The sequence below is a fragment of the Diospyros lotus genome, chromosome 13, assembly GCF_014633365.1.
Source record: "Diospyros lotus cultivar Yz01 chromosome 13, ASM1463336v1, whole genome shotgun sequence".
Classification (NCBI taxonomy): domain Eukaryota; kingdom Viridiplantae; phylum Streptophyta; class Magnoliopsida; order Ericales; family Ebenaceae; genus Diospyros; species Diospyros lotus.
The window spans coordinates 33311287-33319491 of record NC_068350.1 but is presented as its reverse complement, the minus strand read 5'-3'; positions in this window follow the sequence as shown (position 1 = coordinate 33319491).

The window sequence follows — 8205 nt, the reverse complement described above, 5'->3', positions numbered from 1 at the left end:
CTAGGTCTTGCCACTAGCTTTGCCACAAGGTTCGCCACAAGGCTTCGCCGCTAGCTTCGCCATGAGCTTTGCCGCAAGCTTCGCCGCTAGCTTCGCCATGAGCTTTGCCGCTAGCTTCGCCGCTAGCTTTGCCACAAGCTTCGCCGCTAGCTTCGCCGCAAGCTTCGCCGCTAGCTTTGCTGCAAGCTTCGCCGCTAGCTTCGCCGCAAGCTTCGCCGCTAGCTTCGCCACAAGCTTCGCCGCTAGCTTCGCCACAAGCTTTACCACAAGCTTCGCCGCTAGGTTCGCCACAAGGATTCGGCCCTGTTAATGCTGAGAAAATAGGTTAGAAAGCTTGCGGGAATCTTCCCCGCGAAGGCCCTCCGATGCCAAAGTCAGTCCCGAATCCCGATGAATATTCACGAAAAAATAGTCAAAGTATATTCAAAGTGATAAGATTTACCGAAGTTGGAGGTCCCCATTAATGTCCTGTAGCTAGGTATTTATAGGGCACGGATCTCAAGGGTGTCTGGAGCCGACACGTGGCGATTACTAAATGGGTTGGATTTAACAGAAAATAGGGGGGTTATTATTACGAAGCTGCCGTGAGGCAACTGGGCCTCGCGGCAAGGGCTGCCGCGAGGCAACTTGTGCCTTGCAGCAAATGTTGCCGCGAGGCAGCTCGCGGCTGCATGCCGCGAGCCTCCTTCTCGCGGCTAGCAGCCGCGAGGCTGCTTTTCGCGGGCCACACGGCCGCGAGCCTCGAGGCTAGCAGCCTCTAGGCTGTGCCTCGCGGCATGGTGCCGCGAGGTGGGCCCTTGTGGCCAGCTCGCGGCTATCTTGCCGCAAGCTTTTGCTGGTGGGGCTGGCCCTTGCGGCCAGCCTTCATCTTTTTTTATTTATTATTATTTTTTTTTCTCAATTTCGATGGCACAACAATTGCCCCCTACTCTTTTGTTTTGTCTTTAGACAAAATTAAAGAGTAAAATATTTAGCCAAGGAGTCGAGTCTAGCACCTTGACTCAATTAAGTGTTTCAGAATGCCCAAAAAGATCTTACCTCGATCAAGGGTTGAAGTACCAAATTATTTCTAGGCAATCATACCCCTGGTAGATAGACTTCACTATGGAATTCTAGTCGGGTGTCCGAGCTTGACGAGAGGTCTAGGCGTCGGATCAGCTAAGGAGTCGGGTCTAGCTCGGGAGCATAGCACCGGACTCAGTCAATGGATCCCGACGAGCCCACGGGCACAGTCTCTGGAGCATCCGATGATACCATGATGGGTCATAACGCTCTGGCTATTGTGCTCTCCATGTCCGTCTTTCATGGTTAGCCTATTTCAGGGAATCCGGGTTTGGCCAGTTGTTCGGCACGAGATTCCGCCAGACATCCAAGTTTGCCGGGAGACCTAGGCACCAGATCTACCAAGGAGTTAGATCTAGCCAAAAAGGCATAGCACCTAACTCAAGCGAGAGATCTGGGTGAGTCTACGAGCATAGGCATTGGATGTTCTGGTGATCCCGAGCCAACTCGTGGTCATAGGCACCAGATTCCACCTGGGTGGCTCAACCCTGATAAGCGGGGTCATGACAGAGTTGTCACAGGTTTGTTGTCTTTTCATGCCTTCCTTGGGCTAGTCTACCTCAGGGGATCTGGGTTTGGCCAGTGGCCAGGCGCAGGATTCCTCCCAGGTATCCGAGTTTGCTGGGAGACCTAGGCGCCAGATCAACCAAGAAGTCGGGTCTAGCTAAAAAGGCATAGCACCGAACTCAAACGAGGGATCCGAGTGAGTCTGCGGGCATAGGCATCGGATCCTTTAGTGATCTCGGGCCAGCTCGTGGTCATCGGCACCAGATTGCCACTAAGCGACTTGACCTTCGGGAGCGGTCTTATGCTGGAACTATCAGGTGATCACTTCACTTCTTTTTCGCCTTCCTAGGGCCAATCTACCTCAGGGAATCTGGGTTTGGCCAGTGGTCTAGCACGAGATTCCTACCAGACATCCGAGTTTGCCGGGAGACCTAGGCGCCAGATCAACCAAGGAGTCGGGTCTAGCCAAAAAGGCATAGCACTGAACTCAAACGAGAGATCCGGGTGAGTCTGCGGGCATAGGCGTCGGATGTTCTGGTAATCCCGAGCCATCCTGTGGTCATCGGCACCAGATTGCAGCTAGGCGACTTGACCTATTGGAAGCGAGCTGTGCTTGGGCCGCTATACCTGCAAGACACATACAAATAATCTGGGCTCCTGTAGATTTTACGTGGTTCGGCTTATAGTTTTGCCTACTCCACGGGAATACATGGGATATATTCTTTTATTTATCGGGGGATGTCATTACAATGGAAAATTCAAAGATAATTCCGGCCTCTAACCGGGTCGAGGAACGCTTCTGATGATAGGCTTGACTCTATGTCTCGTGCTTCGTCCTTTCCCCTGGGGCTAAAGCTGGGAAGTACCTCTCGAGGTGCACGGTGTTTCGAGCTTTTCTTATCGCCTTGCTCTGTGGTGTCGGTAGTGTGTACCTGTTGGTGTCTACCATCTTCTGGATTTCGTAAGGTCCTTCGCACTTCGGGTTGGGTTTCCCTTCCTCTTCTATTACCTTCCCCTGCGTCCAAAATTTCTATTTGGGTCACAAATTGTTCTGCTCGGTCGAACAACTCAGTCACTGAATTTGGCTCGGAGAAGGCTAAGGATCTTCTAAGTGAGGCGTAGGTAGTTCCATTTAGCAGGGTTGACACTGCCAATCCGATTGGGAGATCCCTTACTTCCTGTGTTGCAACTCTAAACTGCTCTATGTATTGCTTTAGGGATTCGTCCGACTTCTACTGTAAACTCATTAGATATATTGCACTCTTCTTCTTTGGAAGATAGACAGAGAATGCATCTAGAAATTCTTTCTTCAACTGTTCGAATGATCGTATATGTCCTGCCGGTAATTCAGTGAACCACTGCTGAGCTTGTCCTGCCAGGAAGAGTGGGAAAGCCCTGCACCTAGTGACCTCATTCCATCCATGTAACACGGCCACTGCGACAAAATGTTGTAAGTGTTTTTCGGGGTCCTCCCTTCCTGAGTATACCGAGAGTTGTGGTAGTTCAAACCCTGGTTGCACCGGTCGCCTTTGGAGTTCCTCAGATAGAGGGAACCCTTTCGAGGGAGTTACTTTTGGTATCATCATTACCTGTTTCTGTTCTAGCACCTCTTCTATGAGGTGTTTAATATCGGACACGCTAAGTGTTTCTTGCTTCTTTTTATTTTGGCAAATAGATGGGTCTTGGGGCACTCCCGAGTAGGTGTTTTCTGCTGTCTCTCTATACTTGGGAGCTTTTCTCACCCTCCTGCAATTTTTCCTTCTCGAGTTCGTTACTTCCGAAACTTTACTATTCAACCCTGGAGTTCTGATTCTTGTCCCCTGCCGAGGGGTTCTTGAAGGGTTGTCCTGGAATCTCCGATGTTCTACCCTTGTATTGATTTGTCCCATGCGGGGAATATGAATGTCCGGCCCTAGTTCACGTAACAAAGCAGTGACCTCCTGTAGTCTTCTCATATTCTCCTCATTGTTCACCCTGAGCTCATTATTCTGCTGCTTCAGCTCCTTAAAGTTCTTCCGCAATAGTTCATAATCTGAGAGTAAGACTGTGGGTGGAGCTATTCTTGAAGTTCCCACGAGGTTTCTATTTGGAATTGAAGACTGTTCAAATGAGTGTTGTTCCTGGTTAGCGGGCGCTGTATGTGGGACTTGTTCCCCTCGCCCTGTCGCGTATCCGTCTATGTGTGCTTCTTCTTGCTCCAAACGCTCCATGCCCCCCAGTCCGGCGGTATGGTTGCATTCGAGCACAGGAAAATTCCTGGAATGCACTTCATTGTTAGGGTGATCTACTGAAAATTCTGGTACTGTAGAGTTTGCCTGGTGGGAGCTTTTCGTGGCTCCCGTCCTGGTATGAGCGCTCCTTCGGGTGGGGTCAGGCGGGCTCGTCCAACTGGCTGATCTTGTCCCTCTCGACATTTTGTGCTGAAATTGGCTATTTGTTGCATTTTCCACAGACGGCGCCAAATTGTTGTTGCCAAAATATAACAATTAAAATTTTGTGATGTGGGGTCCACTTGAGCTCGGTGTCGGGTGAAGTTAGGTTGCCGTAAGAGATGTTGCTTCAAGGGAGGTTGCCGTTAGGATGCTCGCCGCAAGGATTTGCCGCTAGTTCTCGCCACTAGCTTTCGCCACAAGCTTCGCCACGAGCTTTGCCACAAGCTTCGCCACAAGGTCTTGCCACTATCTTTGCCACAAGGTCTTGCCGCTAGCTTTGCCACTAGCTTCGCCACAAGGTCTTACCACTAGCTTTGCCACAAGGTCTTGCCACTAGCTTTGCCACTAGCTTCGCCGCTAGCTTCGCCACAAGCTTTGCCGCAAGCTTCGCCGCTAGCTACGCCACAAGCTTTACCGCTAGCTTTGCCACAAGCTTCGCCGCTAGCTTCGCCACAAGGCTTCGCCGCTAGCTTCGCCGCTAGCTTCGCCACAAGTTTTGCCACGAGCTTTGCTACAAGCTTCGCCGCTAGCTTCGCCACAAGTTTTTCCACGAGCTTTGCCACAAGCTTCGCCGCTAGGTTCGCCACAAGGATTCGGCCCTGTTAATGCTGAGAAAATAGGTTAGAAGGCTCGCGGGAATCTTCCCCCCGAAGGCCCTCCGATGCCAAAGTCAGTCCCGAATCCTGATGAATATTTACGAAAAAATAGTCAAAGTATATTCAAAGTGATAAGATTTACCGAAGTTGGAGGTCCCCATTAATGTCCTGTAGCTAGGTATTTATAGGGCACGGATCTCAAGGGTGTCTGGAGCCGACACGTGGCGATTACTAAATGGGTTGGATTTAACAGAAAATAGGGGGGTTATTATTACGAAGTTGCCGTGAGGCAGCTGGGCCTGCGGCAAGGGCTGCTGCGAGGTAACTTGTGCCTTGCGACAAATGTTACCGCGAGGCAACTGTGCCTCGCGGCAGAGTGTCGCGAGGCAGCTCGCGGCTGCACACCGCGAGCCTCCTTCTCGCGGCTAGCAGCCGCGAGGCTGCTTTTCGCTGGCCACACGGCCGCGAGCCTCGAGGCTAGCAGCCGCTAGGCTGTGCCTCGCGGCATGGTGCCGCGAGGTGGGCCCTTGTGGCCAGCTCGCGGCTATCTTGCCGTGAGCTTTTGCTGGTGGGGCTGGCCCTTGCGGCCAGCCTTCATTTTTTTTTATTTATTATTTTTATTTTATTTTATTTTTTTTCTCAATTTCGATGGCACAACAATTGGAAAATTGGAACTTATGTTAAAAAAAACAACAAAAAAAAAAGAAGAGAGATGCTTTAATTTCTTTTGTGTAAATTTTTGGAAAATTGCATTTTCCAAATCTCCAAACCAATAAGAACACTTAGAAACCTCATTTAGGAGTTTTCCAAGTTAAGTTCAATTGTGGAAATCTGAGTTTTCCAAATCTGCATTTTTTATTTGGAATATTTTGTCTTTGAACGAGTTTTCTAGATTTCCGTTTTCTGAAAATTACTCCACAGAAAATTTCCTGAGGTTAGGGGCTGTTTTCCATAACTAAACAGCCCCTAGCCACTTCTGAACTCTTTGTTCATAGCAATAATTAAATATAAAAGTAGCGGCAGGAATCTTTAAACATGCTTGAGGACCTTGAGGCCCTAGAAATTGTAGCTGCTAGGATTTTATCCTGGTACTAATTTGGTATAACAATATACTCACCTATAAAGATGCGGAGGATGGGAATAAGATGGTTAGGACATGTGAAAAGATTATTTAATAAATGCATGTAGGAGGAGGGAGAGCAAAAATAAGCAGAGGAAAACAAAAAAGAAAAAAGATCTTAGTGAAAAGCTCTTTAGGGATGACATGTGAGATGATGGCCTAAATGGTCCTCAATGGAGGTGATTGGTGAATTAGAATCCTTGTAGCTAGTCCCCAGCTAGCTAGCTGGATTGAGGCTTGGTAGTGTTGTCTATCTATATATGAGGCTTGGAGGTTCCCTATTAGATTTTGCGACTGCCCCTTTTCCTTGGATCCTCTGCTTTTTTCCATCATTGAGTTCTAGAATCACCATTCTTTGCTCCAAGTTGTACTGATGAAATGCCTTCACTATCAAATCATCTAATTTACTCTTGCATGGCTCCAAAGGAGTGGAAAGGAGGGAGGGAGGCTTATCTCCGAGCCTCGTTGTTTGATCTCGAATTCTTCTTGTTCTTTGACTAACCTATTTCTGATTCTGAGATAGCCTGAGAAGGTTCTTTATCAGCTTCTTTCAGGTCCATAATAAGGAGCCCTGTGATACTCCATTACCACACAGTCTCTCTCCCATTTCTGCGTTGAGTTTTTACAAAGGAGGCTGTAAACACCCGGAAATTAACAAGTTTAGTGATTTGATTTTCGTATGAGAAGTAGAGCAAGCATTGATGAGATGAAGTTGTTCTTAAGCTGAAAGGGTTTAGATGAAAATATGATTTTGGGTCATTGTAAGCTCCCACTACCTTCATCTCAATGTTGCCTTACGAAAGAGTAGAGCTAATAATTATTTTTCACCCCCTAAATGAAGAGAGTATTTCATGTGTTGTATTGTGTGATTATGTTGGAGATGTAATTATTGGTATCGATCTCTTTAAACAAAATTCACAAATTTATTGTTTTGAATTACCATTAACCATGAGCGTCCACAAGGAACAGAGAAAAAAAAAAAAGAAGTAACAAGCGCCTTTGGAATAAGAGTTAAGTCCCTAATGCCATAGAACCAAAGGCAAGGCATAAGGCACTTTGTTTTCTGTCGTTTTGAACTGTGCATCACTGTAGCATGAATTTGCATTATTAGTTATGGTTCATTTAGCTGTGAATTTCATGTAAATTTACTTAGCTTCATGGGTTATCCATTCCTGTGTGTTTTAGTGCCACACAGTTTGAGGGACTTTTTTGGCTATGATTGGGGCGAAAAGAAACTCTGGTTATAGGTTTCTGGTTTTTAGGGATTTCATTCTTGCACAAGTCAAAAGACATGCTTGTAATGCCTCGGCACCATAGTTTTTGTCACTTGATGACACGTTTTTGAAGTTTTTCACCTGAGCATTTTCTGTTTTATTGGAATTTGCTGCTGTTAGTCTTAAAGCAAGATTCAACTACTAAAGAAATGGACTGAAAGATTTGGCCTTTGAGCCATTGATGCATGAGATCAGGTTACAAATAACTCATGCCTTGACTACATTTGTCTGATAACTCATATGCTAGGATTTTGTGAGTTTCAAGACATTCTAGCCAAAGGTGCATAGATGAAGTATTCGAAGCGGTCAACCCATTCTTGGTTCAAGTCTGTTTTTGTTGTTAGACTTCATCGATGCCAACCCTTAACTATAGTCCAAAGATGATGTCTTTGGATGAGTGCTTAAGTCAGACGGTTACTTCATGCATGTCAATGGATGTACACAAATTTACGCAAAAAAATTTATGTAGTAATATGTCAACTAGAAATTCTACTATAAAAATTCTGTATAATTCGAATTTTAAACAAAATTCTATGTAATATTTAGAGAACATCAAAGGGAGTTATCATCAAATCATGTACCTTGACCCTAGAGAGAATAGCCAAAGAACATCAAAGGGAGTTGTCATCTTTGGGCACTTCATCCAGGCATTACTGGCGGAGTCAAATTACGAGTGCCCCAGTTCTATCTTGGCACCAAAGAAGAATGGATCAAGTGTGATATCACCCTCTCTGTCCTCCTTCAAGCTATCATCAATTCCTGTTAGGGATACAGAAAGTATAGATGCGTACGTAATACAAAAATAACTTGCTTGATACAAGAAAGTAGTTCTAACCGGCTACGGTACAAGAAACATATACTATATACTTGACCACTATTATAACAGTTGATATTCACGGTAACAAGAGCTTATAATTAAATGAACAACAACAGAGGTTACCAGACTAAAACAGCAAATCAGAGAAGATGGTTGAACAGCACCGCTCCCAGCTGGAACGACAAGGAATTAGGAACAAACTTCTGGATCGTGGAAGAGGCAGGAACAGAAGTAGGTCGAGTCGCGCTTTGCGCTGTCCTGAAGACAGTTAGCGCCCTGCACCGGCGGCAAGTAGACTACGGCGACTGTCTCAGCAGGATGAAACGACCTCTCCGGTGAACGGCAGCCACGAACAACCGGAGCTAGCAGAACTCAAGACGGGCTCACTCTTAGTGAT